This window comes from Coptis chinensis, chromosome 4, assembly GCF_015680905.1.
Source record: "Coptis chinensis isolate HL-2020 chromosome 4, ASM1568090v1, whole genome shotgun sequence".
NCBI classification, from domain to species: domain Eukaryota; kingdom Viridiplantae; phylum Streptophyta; class Magnoliopsida; order Ranunculales; family Ranunculaceae; genus Coptis; species Coptis chinensis.
In genome coordinates this window covers 7489108-7509594 of record NC_141459.1, presented here as the reverse complement: position 1 = coordinate 7509594, position 20487 = coordinate 7489108, and the positions used below count along the sequence as shown (strand labels likewise).

The 20487-nt window shown below is 36.1% G+C and overlaps 1 pseudogene across 1 annotated transcript; it reads left to right on the top strand.

Annotated features, from left to right (window-relative positions):
• The first annotated feature begins 11149 nt into the window (after window positions 1-11149).
• On the top strand, window positions 11150-20261 carry LOC147501589 (protein NRT1/ PTR FAMILY 4.5-like; annotated as a pseudogene). The gene is made up of 5 exons (XR_015219835.1): window positions 11150-11223; window positions 11354-11571; window positions 11901-12341; window positions 14758-14882; window positions 19324-20261. The product of XR_015219835.1 is annotated as a protein NRT1/ PTR FAMILY 4.5-like (transcript).
• The last annotated feature ends 226 nt before the right edge of the window (window positions 20262-20487 follow it).

Below are 20487 nucleotides of genomic sequence, written 5' to 3'. Positions count from 1 at the left end.
TATATGTAGTTATATTATTCAATTTTATTCTGGTAGTTATCTTATCTTGGAAGGATGAAAAAGAGAATAAATTATATTAAAAAATAACAGATGGCGACTAGTCTCGAGTCAAAAGTTTAGATTCTAAATATTTTCTATAAAAAAACACTTACGGGAGATAAAAACAATGTAGGAGTATTAAAACCATAGTTTGGAATTTCGGAATTCTTGGAATTCTGACAAATCCAAAATCCGAAATTCATTAAATTTCGACTCCTATTACATTCAGAATTTCAAATGATTTCGAAATTTCAAATATTTCAACTCTATATTCGGAATTCCGTTTTTTTTGAAAAACCGAATTTCGAGACAAAATTCCAAAGTTTCGTTCGGAATCACGAACTATGATTAAAATCCAAAAATATTATGGGTAAGACTTTTGAGTTGTTTTTTTTTTTTTAAATTGAGACTCTCTAGCCCAATTTCTTGGTACTGTAAATTCAGGAAATGACAATGCAAGCTCGTCATTATTTGCTCGAGTAAAGCTTCGAGAATTTCTATTGAATTTTACGTACTGAGGCTGCCAAATATGTGCTGAACTCGTGTTCAACATATTTCTCGACATGCAAAGTAGTGCTCACTGCTCAGTATATTGCCTGGCTGGTTGTTGGTAACTGCAACTTTTAGCAAGAAAAGAAATAATGTTCAACAAAATTAATGCATGCAATAAGAGGAGGTTAAGATTTGAAGAACGGAAAAAGATAGTAATTAATAAGGTGCTGCCGACTAGAATGTTTCATTTTTTTCCTTCTAGATACAACTAGGGATATTTGAGATGTTGTTGGCTATTGAATTTGAAATTGATTTTTTGGCGTGTTTTCAATCCATATATGTCAGATATATTCAAGAGGCAAAAAATGTAAAAACACGTATATTTTAGGGACAAATGGAGTAAAGGCCGGTTACTTGCTCATGGATTCATGGGATACACGGGCAGTCCACGTGAAACTCTGACATGAGGTGGTATTCCAAATCCGAAACTACAACATTATATATTAGATAAAAGACTCGAAGAGTAAGATGACATTTCCATTAATTTTGTTACTCCTGCCCTACAATTCCAGATGAACCAAATGTTTCTGGCCAGCTTGCTTACCAGTGACACACGGGAGTTGAACAGTTAGAAGTTACAAGTTTACAAGCAGTTTATAGCCTGGGGCTTTTTATATAAAATTCTGCGCTCTCTACAAATTAAATATGAACTTTGAAATTAGTCATATACCTGTTTCCTCCCATAAATCCAAGTAAGCATCAGAAGTTCAGAACGCCAATTTTGGTATAGTACGGTAAGACCAATTTTTATCCGAAAAGAAAAACACCAATTTAGGGGCTAACGATAGAGGAATGCTATCTCGCAAGCAACACACTTCTCCTTGCCTAGGGACCCACGGAAAACACATTTTTTGTTTTGAGATTTGAAAGTGCTTCGCAAGTAGGATACAACAAGCCTCATGTATTCTTACTTCCTTTCTACCATCAATACCATCAAAACAATTAACTAGACTTACTTAACAGACCTATTAATTGATAATCATTAATTTATTTTGAGAAACGCAGCTACGGATAGGTTAGTGCAAACCAACTAACCTTATTTAAATAGTGAGTCACAAATTCACAAAATTAGATTGTCAAGTCTGAGTAGCACTGCTGCCAAGTGCCAACTCACAAGGCACGTTTCCACTTAGTCATCACTTACCAGGTAACACTCCTCACTCCTCACTAGTTTTTTTTTGTTTTGATCGGGTTCGTTTTTTACTAAATTTGCTGCACATGATTTTCATAGCGTTGAGATCGTTCCAGCTAAAAAGTACAACTTAATTTTTGTTTTCTATATAAACAATTGTTCGATGCTAAAACTTTGTTCTCTTTAATATGGTACTCAATATAAGTGATGAATATCATCATACAACCAATAAATAACTTAGAATGATGAATAGCAACAGTAAGAACATCATTAACACAATTTTCATTTTCATTTCTTTCAACACATCAGCAAAAATAGAAACAAAAATTGCCCATCTTAGTGGTGTTTGGTTTTCATTTTTTCTTAAAAAATATTTTTATGAAAAAGTATTTATTCTAAAAACAATTTTTCAATAAACATATTTGGTTGCGATTTTTTTTAAAAGCTATTTTATCAAATTAGATTTCGCATTATGTTTCTCGATTTATTTTGGCATATCGTAGCATAAATCACTAAAGTCTAAAACATCCGGAGAGTTCATTTGCCTTTAGCACCCAAAGTGTTTCCTTCAAAGAAAAATAGTTTTTTAACTTGAAAAACAAGTTTTACCTAATTATAGTTTTTGGGACCAAAAAGTGTTTTTTGGATGAAAAAATATTTTTTTTAAATAGTAAATCAAATACATTTATTTTTTCAAAAAATATTTTTTCACTAATAAACACTTTTTGGCAATAAATAAATAGGATCCAAACACCCCCTTAAGCTTCAACGCATTTTTTCCTAAAATTATGTTTTTTTTTTCTTTAGGACAAGAGAAGTAGTGCTTCGTCCCATTTTATTTTTTTTTAAATTATATATCTAAAATAATTTTTGTTTGCCTTATTCCCAAAAATGAGATGGCTAAAGTTGTCTAGGCATTTCTATAATTCTCACAAAAATAGTTTCGATTTTAGCAATTGTTGAGTGATAGAAACGGTTTTAACAACGTTCTAGAGATCGAAATTGTTAATTTTTATTTTCAGCTGTGACATTCAAAAGCGGTTGATTCGGGATATATAGTAACTGTAACCAATGTAACCAATAGTAAGGACACTATTTCATGTGATTTTATTTATAACTCATGACAAATTGACAATAGACCTTCACGCTCTTGTTGGTTGACTACTTAGTATCATTGTTGTCAATTTGTCAGCCATTGGTCTAGCTCACAACATTGGTCATCTATTGTCAAGTGAGATTTTTTTTTCAAAATATTTTGATTGAACTATCAAAATAAATTATACAAAAGTTCAAGCAGGGAGAAGCGCCCTACAAACTTTGCCACTAGCACTAGTCGATCTTTTATGAATAACAAAGTTTGTCCTCTTGAAAAACATATTTATTGGAATATAGAGGTTATACCCAAGCCCACTTGTAAGTTGTAAGACAATCATCATATTTATTTTTTTTTTTTCGCTGCATCATCATATGTATTCTAGATCTTTACTATATAGAAAAATATGGCGGTCGATGAATAGTAAATTCATGTACGTCATATGAGTATTTTCGACATTTCGGTAGTTTTTAAATTTTTTAATATATTTTTTTGTTTTTTTATGGGTAAATTGGTAATTTTGCTATTTTAAATATAGTTTTTTTTATATAAATGTGTGGGGTTCCGTGGGTCCCTGTGTTGAGAGAAAGGTTTACACCTAGGAGTATAGTAATAATTTTAAATGTATAAATTAATGAAGGAAGTAAAAAAACTTCAATATTGCCCCACGTGGGTATGTACCACGTGTATAGTGACTAGCAGGGAAGGAGCCAGGATTCTAAGTCAGGAGCTGCGAGATTATGTGCACACCCCACTCCACTCAAAAAAAAAAGTATGCAATTTTTTATTTATTTTTTTTTTTGTCAGAAGGTCTAAACAATAAAAATCAATAAAATTATGCATTTATTTTAATTCATAAAACTAGAGTGTGTTGACTACTAAGAATTTAATATGGACTAACGAAGTAAACTACTTAAACACTTAAACCATTGATTGATAATATACTATGTGTATATATATCTACATAATCTAGTCCACAAGTCTACAACAATTCAACAAATTGTTAACTTCCTATAATGTTATATATAAGTATATATAACCTTACTATAATGTGGAGAAAACTATAAAAGATTAATATTATTGAAAATAAAAAATTACATTTTTTTTGTTTTGTGTGTTTTTTTTTAAGTTCAAATTTTATTGATAATGATAACGAATTTTACATATAATTAGGACAAACGTGCAACAAGCTGCGCCACAAGTCTTTTTTGAATTTGTTTTTTGTTTTGAGTTGAGGTCTGCTTGTTTAAGAATTGAGAGTGAAAAAAAGAAAAGAGAGCTTACAGGTTTGTTATGGGTGATTAGAATTATACAAACTAACCGGTTGGGCTTTGGGCATTTGACTATTTGTTTTAGTCTCATTAACCTATCAAACATTCAAAGACACATTTGTTACTTTTTAATGGGTTTGGATTCAAAATAAATGATAAATGATAATTTTGTAAGGGCAAAAAGAGAAGTAAAAAAAACATTGGCTTATTAGAATGTTTTTTATTAATTTTTTTTTTCATACTATTTTTTTTGTTGATTATATTCTCACTATAGTTGTGAAAATTTTGGAGGTTGTTTGCTAAAAAAAATTGGGAGGGGGTGCAAGTCCTTATAATTTGAAGATTTTTCTAGACAATTAATTATGTGGTAGTAGAACTTTTTAATCTGATGGGTGCGACTGCCTCCACACACACCCCCCCTATATCCATATATGGTGACTAGTGTATTCTAGAAAAGAGTAGCAGCATAGTTCACTTTGTAACACACACACACACACACACACACACACACACACACACACACACACATGTTCTCTGCTTTAGTACAATTTATTATTTTTTGGATTGATTGATTAGAAGACTACATTTTGGAGTGATTTTCTTAAGAGAGAAACTTTGTTTGATTTATTTATGAGTTTTTCTACAACAACACACAAAGTGAACCGAAATTTCCAAACAAACTGACGTGGCTAAGTGAATCACGTGCAATCCCTTTTCTTTTCCTTCCAAAGAACAACTTGTCTTTTCCTTCTCTCTAAGGTAGAACTTATTCTCTCCAAGGTAGAACTTAATTCTCTCCATACTTTTTCTCAGAGAAGTGAGAACACCATGTTTGCTTCGATCTCCTCTCAAAGGGTGCTAATTTCTTGCAATGTTATTAAATGGGGTTACTATTTGTGAGCTTATGTTAGTTGGGTTTCTCTATTTCGTTCCTCTAACTCTTGTGTTATTCGAATAAGAAATCGTTCAGCCCTGGAATTCTAATCATCCATACATAACCTTAAACTGCAATTGTAATTTTGTTAGGATCCCCTAAAAAATTCTAGCACCAACAACTATATCAATTTCAACAACGACGACTATAAAACTACATGATGAGGTTATATGAGTTCTAATATTAACTACATTGATGATGTTTTATAAATTGTAACTTCCAATGAAAGAGATGATAAGCCACGTGCGTTTTCCATGCCACGTCATTGTGTTTGGCTATTAGGTCCATATTGTGTGTTACTGTAGAATTTTCGTTTATTTATTTATTGGGAATTTAACTGAAACGACAAGTTTCAATACCATTTTTTAAACAAACGCCCCATAATGCGTGTTTAGTTGATGGAAAAAAATTGGTCAAACTATCACACGAGTTGAAGATGGTAGGTTGCTCCCCAAGGCAAGATCGAATGATAGGAATGTTCATGTTGGAAGGATCATGCTTCACCAATAAATGTTCATTTGTTTATATCAAAATGCAATCTAGGAGAGAATAATGTGAAGAAAGCGGTCAAACCACAAATTGATAAGGCCCATGTGACACATCTCACTAAGATCCCAACATACCTTGGGTTATAACATACTTGAGAATAGTCCCCCCTTGTCATAAAAATAGGTAAGTACCCCCTTCCCTTCTCCTTCCCAGGTGCACTGTACCAAATTCTGACACCTCTATCTATCTACATTTATACTTCGATGTTTGATGTAGATAGAAAGATACAATTCTTAAGATCGGTAGAGATCAAATATACGACGACCCCGATCTAGTAATCCTGGGGGTTGAGACGTTGAGTTGCTCCTTGCTACTTCATTCCAATATTCTCTCAGCACTTGTGGGCTGTGGCTAATTGGGACCTCTGAACTATAAGTTTGTGGCTGAACCATAGTATACAAAACCTTTGGTTTGTATCTCTAAACCAAAATTTATGTACGTATCTCATCAAGGTTTAGGAAAATGCAAGACCTCTAATCAAAATAATGGCTGCAATATCTATCAGAAACAGCACCAAATCATCAGCAATATGTCACATTATATATAAGTTCGTCGTTTGCGCATCTAAACAACAAATTCAAGAGTTGAGATATAGTCATTACGGATGTAACTTGTAAGTGTGACTCTCCAGCAAGCTAGCACAGAAGCCTTTACAATTAAAACGCCGCACCTTATTACGGACAATACGGCTGCTGCTGGTGAGATTATTCCTAGGCTTCATATTCTTTTTCTATTCTTTTTGCCTATTTATGCTTAATATGTGTATGTAAGGCCACTTGATAGATAGGTTCCTATCTAACTCGAGAGTGTATAGGATCTTGATTCATGAAAGGAATCAGAAGCCAACATAAACCTAGACATGATGTGGGGTAGGAGATGCACTAAAAGTTCGGGGGGAGGTGACGATAAGAAGGTTATGGGCCAACGAGATGATATTAAATCATTGAAACGTGTTGGTTGGTTGGATTAGATTTTGGCAGAGGAGTCCCTTTGAAGGGAGGGAGGTACGTGTAAAAGGACATTGGAATCTCATTTCTTGGACCAAATATTTGGTTTCTTTGTCTTTTTGGTTAGAAGAGATGTATTTGATTTGCCATTTCAAAGATCTTTCAAACAATCCTCGTGGGAGGTGGGATGACTGATAGCAGTGCTTTTGGTACTTGTCCAAACTTTTTAACACATAAGTTTTCTCCTTCGAGAAAAAAACACAGGTCACTTGATCCTAGGTCTGAATGTCCCCTGATTAAGTACGTTGAGTCGCGAAGACGTACTTCTTTTATAAGCCAATACAATTATATTTTAAAAGCTGAAAAATACGTTTAACTTTTCAGCTGATGTAGTGTCTGATAAAATGAACTAGACCATCTTTGCCATTTTGGAACGAACTTGAGTTCTTCCCATCTTCCCATCTCCCGCGTTCCTTAGCACAGTTATGGTACTTTGTCCCATTTTCGGAACACATCAACAAGAAGACCTCAAGTTATGCTCTCACCAAATTGTTAGTTTAAGACTGAACTGGATTTACGGTCTTTTGCATCTAATCCGACTGAAATTCTTCTATGGTTCAAGGAGAGTTATCACAGTATGGCATCAGCTTAATTTGCGTAATGTTTGGGCGAAGGCTATTTTGCTGCTTACAAGATTTTACAACTCTCCTAATAAGAACAAAGCCCCCCGATAAAAACAAGATTTTTATGCATTGGAAAGATTAAAGTTAGCTCAAGTTAAGCTCCTTTTACTTTAGATATTTATTAATTTGTTAATTATTCTCATCGTATAGGCTTGAATAAATTGTGTTTGATCTTGAACTAGGGATGGGTCGAGTTGGGTGGGGTTCGTGTTATGTCATATTTGGGTCATGTGTTAGGAGAACAACCCCAACCCCAAACCCAACCCAATTATTATTTGTGTTGAATTTGTCAAGCCTAAACCCAACCGCCTATATAATAGATTACCCAACGGGTGACCCGCTAAGCCAGCGGGTCAAGTTCGGATAAGTTTCGGATCGGATTCACATATAACCTGTATACAAAATATTTAGTATTTAAAGATTATATATATATTAATTCTCAAAAACTATCCACAATTCGATTACATAATAATAAAAATTGAATAACAAAACACATCTTTATCGAATGAATCAATACGATGGCTAATAATTCTCCTTTTATTTAGTCGTTTATTTTAGGTAATTGGGATGATCAGATCTTAAAAAATATGGGAACTTATCTTAAAACAAATTATACAGGTCATGGGTTGATGACCAGACCTATTAGATCTGAGAATTAATCGGGTGTACTAACGGGTTACTCGGGTTAACATATGTGACCCTAACCCAATGAACCCATTTATTTGATAGGTTTGACAGGTCAACTCTTAAATGACCCAATTTTTTTTTCCCAATCCGACCCGACTAATTTCATGTCGGGTTAACGGGTCGTGTACAAAACTGCCACCCCTATCTTGAACTATATGGTACATGACGTGATGACAAATGGCTTTCTAAGAAGGCTACCTTCATGCCACGTGCTTGGGCACGTGGAACATCCCAACATGGATGAGCCACAACACCTTCTTTTTTTTTTTTTTTTTTTTTTGAAGTGAAATTGCTATTTTTCCCTCATGTGCAAACTTTTTCCCCAAAACAAGAGCGTATACCTTAATTTAAGGGTTTTTATAAAGGCACCACTTATTTTACCAAGAGCTGCTCACACCCAAAACAAAACCATACAGATCCTAAAACCAAATGGGCACCACTTGACAATTTAATAGACACCACTTAAGATTTTTATTTTTTTTTATAAAAAAAATTGTTCAATTTTGATTAGTGTGGTTTTATCTTATGTTCCATTGAATCAATGTGTTTTTTCAATGTTGACAAAATTCAAAATTTTAATCATCTTCCATAAAATTGAACAAATGAGTATATTCAAATGAGTGATTGAATAAATTCGTTAAAAGTTTTGCTTTGATTTCAATTGTAATAATGTGGAGAAAAGATTATAGATTTGATTCGTAAATTATTATGAGACTGCTTATTTGTTTTCATGTTGGGGTTCCACCAAACTTTGATAAATTTTATAATTCAATCAATTTTTTTTAAAATAAAATAAATAAATCAATGAGTATCTTCAATTAGAAATAAATTTTATAAATCTTTCTTGTTTGATTTTGAATATTATAAAGAAAAATTGTGTTTTGATTATTAAACTAATTTAAAAGATTATTCTTTTCACTCCTAATGGTAGGACTCGTTTGTTTTGTGGTTAGTGTGTGGTGTCCTTGGTAAAATCAGTATTGTCTATATGAGAACCCTAATTCAATTACGATAAAATATATTTTGATTTCGATGCATTAGGGACTGTTGTGTAGTTTATATAAAGTATAGAGACCTAAAATTATTTAAAAAAAAAAAAAAAAAAAAAAAACCCTGAAAAATGATGAAAATGCCCTTGTGACGAACATGAAACGTGACAGTGAATTTTCGTGTTCATCAACCTCCACATTTTTCTAATATAGTAAGATTTTAGAAGTGAAAAATGAAATTTCGTATTTAGTGTTTATTTTTTTGCGATTTTAATTATATTATACGAGTAAAATAGCATATTGGTATGGTTATTAACAGAAAATTAAAATTTGGGGAGATTGCTTCTAAGATTAGATTTGGATCTATAAAAGAAAATTTGGTGGTGAACAAGGGCTACTCGATTAGCTACGACACTCGGTGCATTTCCCCAAGGGTGTCCTAAAGTTCCTCCACCGAACTGTAGTACGGAATCATTCCCAAAGATCTCGGTCAAAGCAGGCATATGCCAAACGTGAATACCCCCTGAAGCAACAGGCAGAACACCTGGTAGAGATGCCCAATCTTGAGTGAAGTAAATACCGCGACTTCGGTCTTTTTCAATAAAATCGTCGTGTAGTAAATCAACAAAGCCTAGGATGATCTCTCTTTCCCTTTCTAGTTTACCTACTACGGTCCCAGAGTGAATATGCCTTGAACCCAAATGTTATGATCGTGTAAACGAATGCATTCACGAGCACATGAGCTGAAAAGAGCACGAAATTGAAAACTCTGGTCTAAGCTGATGATGGAGGCCTGGATGAATTTTGAATAGGACGGATTTATAAATCAAGCGTGAGAAGTAAGCGTGCTCTAGTCCCTAACCAGAGACCAGGCCCCATAGATGACTGAGAAAGTGAGAAGGCTTCAGGAAATGATATCAGTTTGGGCTCAGGAACCCAAACCTGGATATCTTTCGTGAAAATGGCTACCGGCCCGTGGCATATCTAGTCAACCTCTTCCTAATTAATATGCAATAGCTTTCATCAACTTGCAAACCTGGGACCTTCACATTAATGTTAGATAAGTATTCTCAACAATTATTTATTTGACTCGGTATGCCATTTTAGATTAACTAAAGACCATGGCGGGTTTACACAACTTTCACAACCTGTATTATTTCTCTGTACATAATGTATATTAAAATTTGCAATAGGGTACGATCGAGCGTATGCCATATAATATATGACAAGCTTGATGATAAATTTATATATCTTTACTGTTCATAAGACTATTAGAATCGGTATTGTCATTCTCTTTGTGATTCTCGCATTTTCATATAAAATATATAAATGATCAAATCGTGTAATTTGTCTGCCTGGTTGTCTTACTAATACGAGTCTTCCTTTCGTAATTTTTACCCTAGTGGAGATATAATATCAGTATATCACCTAGAGAAAAAAATTTACCGGAACAAGCTAAGAATTACTTGCGTCGAACACACAAGAAAAATCCCATGGACAAACTAAAGAAATTTCTAAAAATTAATGTATCTGAACAAACTTGAAGCACATTGCTGTTATTTGAAACTTCAACAAATCGTCATGTTTGCCATGTATAGAAGCTGAACTGTCAGTCTTCCTAATAATAATAGAAACTTTGATGGCTTTATGAATTGGAAGCATCAAGTAGTCCTACAAAACATTATTGCAATTTCTTGAAGTCAAGTTTGGCATGCTGAGGTTCTTGTTGAATCAGGAATCAGGAAGAAGAGATTCTACCTCTAAATGAGACAAACATGGTCACAAATTTGCTGATACTTTACTCCCTTGAGTTTGGTGGCCATTTAGCTCGATGTCTTTTCTGCGCCCGACGTCAGTGATTAACTTATTTTGGTTGCAAACTAATAATGAAATGAAGCCTAGCTTCCGTCCTGAGGTTCAGTACACCTAGAAACATAAATCTGTCTGATTGGTTATAATATTGTTGGTGTATACATTCTACCTCAAGTTCAACCAGAAAGCCATATAGTTCGACATTCGACAAGATAACACAAGATAACAGTATACTTTTTTTTTATTAGTACTAGGTGCTTCTTTGTTGATTTGTTGTATACTTAAAGGAAAGAATTAAAGAAGACAGCATTTCTCTATATATATGTTTGTGTTGAATCTATGTAATTAGGGCAAGTTTCCTTCACAGACAAAAGGATGGTACTGTTTATTCTCTATACTTTCTACTTTAGTTACATTTGCAAACAATGCTTGACTAGCATTGTTTGTTGATAACAGGGCAAATGTAGAGATGGAAACACTCAAACAGTCAACCAGAAAAGGCTGGGAGGAGCTAGAGCAGTTCTCTTTGTATATGGTAATATAATGTTGCTTGTCCAATACAGGCTCTATATAATTGCAGTCCCTATCCGGCTAATTCAGCTATTTTAGTGTTGAATGTAGAATAACATATACAGAGTTGGGCGTCTGTTGATTGATCATTGCAGCTATGCAGGGACTTGAGAACATGGCATATATCTCAAATGCTGTAAGTTTGGTGACTTACTTCTATGGATACATGAACTTTAGCTTAATGAAATCAGCTACGACGCTTACAAATTGGCTGGGGTCCTCATTCCTATTGGTTCTCTTTGGAGGATTCATTTCTGATACTTATTTGTCAAGGTTCAGGGCTACTGTTCTTTTTGGTTGCATAGAATTGGTGGTATGATTCTTTCTGAAGTTCCAAATCTTCTGTTGTGAAGTCTTTTTTCAAATATCATAATCCTTCAACCAACCTTATATGAAGCCATGTCTTCCATTATTTCCAAGTTTTTTTGTGTACACGTTCTCTGGACTTAATGCCGACCAATTGTTTCTCATTTGCTTTAAAAAAAGTACTATTAAGTATTAACTCAACAGCGTTTTGGATAGTGAACCATGTTAACCGTTTAGCTTCTGTTTGCCCCATTTAAAAGATACCTCAACATTTGTTAACTCTAATGCATGCAGTTTGATTTGTTGTAATGATCTTTCTGGTTCACACATATGCAGGGGTACACCCTCCTAACTGTACAAGCACATTCTACTCTGTTAAGACCATTTCCTTGCAAAGATGTAGCACCAGGAAGTCAATGTGAAGCTGCTGACTATGGTCAAGTTGCAGTCCTGTTATCAGGTCTGTATCTAGTTGCATTGGGGACAGGAGGAGTAAAGGCAGGACTGCCGTCACTAGGAGCAGACCAGTTCGACGAAAAAGACCCAAAGGAAACAGGTCTTTTGTCCAGTTTCTTTAATTGGTTATTGTTTAGCCTTACAATTGGAGCAACAATTGGCGTGATCTTTGTGGTAAGGATCAGTTCAAACCAAGGCTGGGATTGGGCATTTGGAGTATGTGCGGTTGCTGTCTTCTTTGGAACTCTGTTTCTTTACATGGGAAAGTCTTTCTACCGAAATAATGTTCCTAAGGGAAGCCCCATTACCCGCATTACACAGGTATAGACTGCTGATGTAGCTCCTGTTAGAATAGTTGTATCAACACAACAACTAGAGTAGAACAGAAGGAATAGTAGATAAGGACAGAATTAACAGGTAATAACCAAGGCGCGGATTAGGCTGTCCTTAAGGAAAGATTTCGCTCCTTCCAATGGTGCGAGAAAAGGCAAAGCGGCCAGCCGACGCGTCTTCCTCACAGAATTCAATGGTTAATAGCAATCTGACTTTGCACTAGAACAGACTACTCTCTAGAACAGCAATATAACTCTCTCTGGCGGCTACAGGAAGAAGAGAAGAAGAATAGGATATGTTATAGTTTATGTTTCTCTGAGATGGGTTTCTAATCTATTAAAGTCTATACCCTCTATGGACTCACAGTCCTATTTATAGAGGTTAGGTCGGTCTCCTAAACAGATAAGAAAGAGAGACCAACTCCTAATAGAACACCAAAACTTGCTGCTCAAGAAAAAAACAAAACAAGTTTAGGCAATTGGTCAAACCACTACCCACAACAGTAAGCCCAAGCTAAGCCTGAACCCGACCCGATGTGGTGGATAACCAATGTGGGACTATCTATTATGCACTAAAGTGGAGAGAACACTATTTGTTCATCTCCTCCACTTTGTACACACACTAGCATGCTATACAACTTTAACATATGCTATATTGGATATAATCTACAAGTTACTTCATCTAACATGTATTTTCATAATAGTACAATTATAACCATCGTCTAATAACACGTACACTCAATAGAGGTAAACAATTATGTATTGAATACATTATAATTACTATCCAAGATTTGAGTGTGATTGATATTAAATATCTTAAGGTCTCTCTTAGACCATCTACATATATCTACATATGTACAAAGAAAAATAATATCAAACTACTTCTAGTCAAACCAATTAATATCTTAGTGATAAATATATATAATTTGTTGACTAGATTATTAAAAAAGTTTAAGCTTAGGGATTTCCCTCCTAAGAAAAACTAGCATGCAACTCAAGGCAAGAATATCACTATATAATCAAACCAAAAGAATTGCAAAGAGTGAAAGAATACGATACCTAACCGATTGAAAAACCGGATTACCATATTTTCCTCCTTCTAGAAAAAACAGTTCAAAAGAACTGTAATTCTGAACCAGCTCAGGATGAATTGGGTATCAAGCCTTATACCACTGGAAAGCTTTTTGAATCAGCTATCCAACACAAAAAGTGGATTGCAAAACCGAGCTCTGAGCTGAAAGTTATAGCAGTTTTCGTAACGAGCGACGCAGCTGTCAAAAAGACGAACTTTGACGTTTTTTTGGATAGAAATATCAAATTTGTCTCCCACAAACGTAGGAGAAAGGTCTACAACTATATAGGGTTTGATAAACCAAAAAAGATCAATTAAGATTTAATCTTTAATTGGTTTCCCTAACAAAAACAAAATTATCAGAAAATTTCTAAAGTCATAACCCAATAACACAAATAATAACTCAAAATAAAATACTTATCTTTTGATTGCCGTATTTAAAGCACTCTCCTTTGTTCTACTACGAATCTTTCCTTAAGATTGTTAGAATAGTTGTATCAACACAACAACTAGAGTAGAACAGAAGGAACAGTAGACAATGACAGAATTAACAGGTAATAACCAAGGCGCGGATTAGGTTGTCCTTAAGGAAAGATTTCGCCCCTTCTTATGGTGCAGAAAGGCAGCAGTGGCGTCTTCCTCACAGGATTCAATAGTTAACAGCAGTCTGACTTTGCACTAGAACAGACTATCCTCTAGAACAGCTAATATAACTCTCTCTGGCGACTACATGAAGAAGAGAAGAAGAATAGGATAGGTTATAGTTTCTGCTTCTCTGAGATGCTCAAGAAAAAAGCAAAACAAGTTTAGGCAATTGATCAAACCACTACCCACAACAGTAAGCCCAAGCCCAAGCCTAAGCCTGAACCCGACCCGATGTGGTGGATAACCAATGTGGGACTATCTATTATGCACTAAAGTGGAGAGAACACTATTTGTTCATCTCCTCCACTTTGCACACACACTAGTATTTAGAAATACACAAGAGATTCCAACAGCCCCTTTGCTATTACGAGCATAAATGGTAATGTCTTTTTTTTTGCTAAGTGGAATGGAATTGTATTAAGGATGAAAGAAAAAAAAAAGTGTACAAGCTAGTATACAGTAGTAGAGAATAGCCTCTCTAATTAGTTCAGTTCAAGACTTCAAACTCAGTCAAACCTATAGTAGGTCAAATCAGGAACGTCGACCACATTTATATAACCATGGGGTTTTCCTTCACATAAATAACTAGTGTTGTTTGTTATCTTATTCACTTTCCAGTTGACATCAATTAGGTTGTTTTCCACTACCATTGTTCAGATTGTAACAAGTTAAACATCTTTACTTTTAGGTAATTGTAGCTGCCATTCGAAAGCGGCATCTTCCAATACCTGAGTTGACTGATGAATAACATGAGTTAGATGATAAGGAAGCGTGCATAGGACTTGAAGTTCTTCAAAGAACTGATCAGTTAAGGTAGATCACCAGATAGCATGTGCATTACCTTTTTCCATACATTTGGTAACATATTCTTTATGGTGTTTATAATTATATATACTCTAGGTAGACGTGTTATCACAATAGAGATTCATTATTTGTAGAGGAGGAAATCCCAATTCAGTTAGTAATATTTTCAGCCATAGTAACTCACACACTCCTAATGCCATACCGCGGTATTCAGCTTCTGCGCTGGATCTCGAGACTACCGATTGTTTCTTACTCCTCCAAGTCACAAGGTTCCCCCCAACAAAAGTTAGATAGCCAGAGGTAGATCTTCGATTATCAACGGAACCTGCCCAATCGGCATCTATAAATCCATCCACATTCAAATGTCCATGTTTAGAGAATAATAGACCTTTGCCCGGAGTCGACTTTAAGTATCTCAGAATGCGCTCTACAGCATCCATATGTGGCTGGCGTGGATCATGCATAAATTGGCTTACTGTACTTACCGCATAGGCAATATCAGGTCGAGTATGAGACAAATAAATCAATCTCCCAACAAGTCTTTGGTAGCGTCCTTTGTCTGTACTTGGATCACTCAAGCAATGGGAAAGTGAGTGGTGCTGTTCAATGGGTGTATTAGCTGGTTTGCACCCGAGAAACCCTATTTCGGTCAACAGGTCTAAGATGTACTTTCTTTGAGATAGAAATATACCATGCTGAGAGCGGGCAACCTCAATTTTGAGAAAATACTTGAGATTGCCAAGTTGTTTCATCTCAAATTCAGAAGTCAAATGACATTGTAGACAGGAAATTTCATCAGCATCATTACCTGTGACTATCATGTCATCCACGTATATGATCAACACAGTGAGTTTACCATTTTTATGCTTCAAGAACAAAGTGTGATCAGCATTGCTTTGTTTGTACCCAAACTTGACCATAGATTGTGTGAATCGACCAAACCATGCCCGTGGAGATTGCTTGAGTCCATACAAGGCCTTCTTGAGCTTGCATACTAATGAAGTATTCTCGAATTCCGAAATTCCCGGAGGGGGATCCATGTACACATCTTCAGTAAGATTGCCATGTAAGAAAGCATTTTTAACGTCAAACTGTAGAAGAGGCCAGTCTTTATTAACAGCCAAGGATAAGAGAACTCGCATTGTATTGAGCTTAGCCACAGGTGCAAATGTATCTTGATAATCCACACCATAGGATTGAGTATATCCTTTTGCCACCAAGCGAGCTTTAAATCTTTCAATAGTACCATCTGCTTTGTGTTTGATGGTAAATATCCATCGGCAACCAACAGTCTTTTTTCCATATGGTAAAGCAACAAGATCCCAAGTGCCATTTCTTTTAAGAGCATCCATTTCCTCATCCATAGCCTTTGTCCATTGAGTATCTGTCAAAGCTTCCTGCAATGTACTAGGTGTAGTGACAGATGATAATTGACACACATAAGATGCATATGAGTTCGAGAGTTTGCATGAGGAAACATGATTACCTATTGGGTATTTGATCTTGGCTTTGGGGTCAGGTTCATATTGAATAGGTGGTATACCTCGATTAGTACGTGGTGGAAGGGTGTAGTGAGAATTTAAAATATGTTCAGTTGAAGGAGAAAGAGATACCTCAGGTAATGCCGAAGAGGGCGGTGGCGATGAAGTTGCATGATGGATTGGACTATCTGGTGGTAAATCAGTAGCATGGTCAACACTGGCAATACTATCTTCTGGAGTATTCTCCCCACTAGGGCCACTCTCAATACCGGCAATACTGACTTCTGGAACACCTTCTAGAGTATTCTCAACACCGTTTGGGATCAAAGTTCCGAAATTCCGTGCGGTGCAGGTTTCTTTGGTGGAGTAATACAATTCGGATTCATGGAATACAACATCCATAGAGATATAAAATTTGTGAGTAATGGGATCGTAGCATCTATATCCTTTCTGAGTTGTTCCATATCCAACAAAGGTACATCGTATAGCTCGTGAATCAAGTTTAGTGCGATGTTTGGAGGATAAGTGCACATAAACTACGCATCCAAAAATCCGTGGAGGCAAACGAACATGAGGTGGAAGAGTACGATTGTTCTCGCAAAGACATCTAAAGGTCGTCTAAAAGACAGAACACTAGATGGTGTTCTATTCATCAAATACACAGCAGTACTAAGGGCTTCCCCCCATAAGTCTTTTGGAGTATTACCTCCAATCAATAAGGAGCGAGAAATTTCCAGAAGGTGGCGATTCTTCCGTTCTGCAGTACCGTTTTGTTGAGGAGATTCTGGACATGAAGTATGATGAATGATTCCATTAGAATGCATAAAATCAGTCAATTCTTGCTTAAAGAATTCACCTCCATTATCGGTGCGAACAACTTTGACAGATATACCAAATTGTGTGAGTATCATTTGATAAAAACGTTGAAATATCATACAAACATCACTTTTATGTTTCATCAAATATACCCAAGTCATTCTAGTGTAATCATCCACAAATGAAACAAACCATTTTAATCCAGTGGGGGTAGATACTGGAGATGGCCCCCACACATCTGAATGTATCAATAAAAAATGAGTTATACTTCTAGTTGTTGATGAAGGAAAATGAGTGCGATGACTTTTAGACAGAGCACAAGTTTCACAAACCATATCCGAAATATTACAGCCAATAAATAATGAAGGAAAAAGCCGTCGAAGATAACCAAGTGACGGATGACCTAATCTCTTATGCCACAGCCATATTTGCTCTATATTGTCTTCCAATTTCTGTGAACTTACTGCATGTGCCAAGCTTTTATTAACTGGTGGAACATCACCTTCCAGATAGTACAATCCATCACGCAGCTTACCACTGCCAATCCTCTCCTTGGTATGGAAGTTCTGAAAAAGACAGTGAGTAGGAAAGAACAAGCCAACACAATTATAAACTTGGATAAATTTATTTACCGAGAGCAAATTGCATGCAAGAGAAGGAACATATAGAACATCAGAGATAGGTAATGAAGTAGGTAAAATAACTGTACCGATACCAACAATTGGTACTGAAGCGCCATTGGCAGTAGTAATGGCATGTTTAGAATGAGAAGCAAATAATTGGCTAAAGTTAGATGAGTTGCATGTCATATGATCAGTAGCACCTGTGTCAATTATCCAATCACTAGACGTAGTACAAGTAGAAAAACTATGAACAGATTTGGACATACCAGTTGATGCCACCAAACCTGCAGAAGGTTCACTCGGTTGTAGGGTTGGAGGAACATCATGTTTGAAAGTAGAACTTGTACCAGATACCTTCTTACCCTTAGGATGCCAGTCCGGGTAGCCATGGAGTTTGAAACATGTTTCAATAACGTGATTATCTCCATTACAATGGCTACATTTGTGCCCTCCTTTCTTCAAGTCAGGTCGAGATAAATTTCTGCGAGCAGCCATAGCGACGCTATCCACAGGTGCACTGCCCATCATAGCATCATGCCGGTTGGCTTCATCACATATCATGGCATAAGTCGTTTGAAGATTTGGGAGAGGGACTGGAAAGAAAGACCGCATAACCCCATCCAAGTAAGAGTCTAAACCAAAGAAGAAAGGCATACACTCGTTGGGAATTGACTTTGGATGTATATCGCCCAATATCGATGGGACACTCCATAATCTGATCATCAATGGCACCATATTCCCGCCATAATTTGCATAACTTCGCAAAAATATTGAATAACAAAGGCCACTATTTTGACGAATAGATAATACCTCACAATGCAATTGGTATGCTTTGGAAGCATCTTGATTGACAGAGTAGGTGAGCTTAGCGAAGATCCCGATTTCCTTTGCGTGGATAATCTAAGAAACAAGGATCGATATCCTTAGTCATGGCATCAAGCAACCATGATTTAATCATACGGTTGTCGTCCTCCCAAACCTCATATTCGAGGAGGAAGTGTCGACCGGAGCGACCTTAGTTCGAGATGAATCCCCGTAGCTTCGCCTCGAAGTTTATTCCGAGCATTTAAGGACCACTCAATGTAGTTCGTGCCATCTAGGCGCTCGAGGGGTTAACAAGGATAATATTTCCTCGATAACCATTACTCGTTCTCACCGGTGCGTTTTCAGGTGTAGATATGGTGTGTAAAGCAAATGGAAAAAGAACGAAGAAGATGGCGGCTAGGGTTTGTAGAGTGGATCGATACCTGCTCTGATACCATGTAAGAGTATTATTTCTTGTATATTTACTGTAACCATTACATGAGTTTATATAGACTAATTGTTACAAGTAAATCCCATAATTCTAGGAGAAGAATAAGGGATTGATACCATTCTATGGGAAGTTTCTTATCACGTAATTATATGATAGGAAACTTGATATATATCCTAACAGGTAGTTGCAACTTGCAAGACACTAATCTGCATGTAAGCAATTTTCAACACTTGTCTTCCTTACTGCACAAAATAAAATCATTGTCGTCCTTGCAGGTTCTTAGATCGTGCTGCAATCATGATAAATGCACATAGCTCACACTCCCTGAACATGACTGGATCATGGTACTTATGTACAGTGACACAAGTCGAAGAGACAAAAATCCTCATCCGAATGCTCCCTATCATAATCAGCACCATATTCATGAACACATGCTTAGCCCAACTACAAACCTTCTCTGTCCAACAGAGTACCACAATGGACACAGGCATATTAGGGTTCCATGTGCCAGGGCCATCACTCCCAGTTATCCCTATGGTTATTATGGCAATTATGGTTCCAATATATGACGGTGTCTTTGTGCCACTTGCTCGAAAGTTCACAGGTATTCCAAGAGGAGTTCAATCCCTCCAACGAATTGGAGTTGGGCTAGTGCTCTCAGCGATCTCTATGGCAATCGCTGGAATCATGGAAACTCGTCGAAAATCTGTGGCAGTTGAACATAATATGGTTGACTCCTTGGACCCATTGCCAATGAGTATTTTTTGGCTAGGATTCCAATATGCCATATTTGGTGCCGCTGATATGTTCACACTCGTTGGACTATTAGAATTCTTTTACGCGGAGAGCTCTGCAGGTATGAAATCATTAAGTACAGCAATTTCATGGTCTTCTATGGCATTTGGTTATTACTTGAGTTCACTGGTGGTGGAGGTGGTCAACAAAGTTAGTGGGGGATGGCTGGCTAGTAACAACTTAAATAGGGACGAGCTGAACTATTTCTACCGGCTCTTGTCAGGATTAAGTGTGCTTAATTTCGGATTTTATTTGTTATGTGCTTCTTGGTATAGATACAAAAAAGTCGAAGAAGTTAAACAAATAGGTGGTAATGATTTTGAAGGCAAGGTTAATGTCGAGATCGGAAAGGTGAATGGATGAGCTTCTCCTGTAATAATAATTGCAATGCATATATGCAAATGCATTGGTTTCTGAATTGTTGTTCATTATTCACGTTCCTTATGGAGTGTTTATGAGATTCAACAGGGCCGGCTCTCAGGTTTGGGTGGCCCTAGGCTAGCTCCTAAAAATGGGCCTTTTGTCTTAGGGAAAAAAAAACGCGCCAACATAGAACCAACCCGTTAGCAAGAGTCCTAATTCATTTCAAAACTTTGTCTAACATTTTATATATTCAAAATTTAAAAAAAAAAAAAATAAATTGA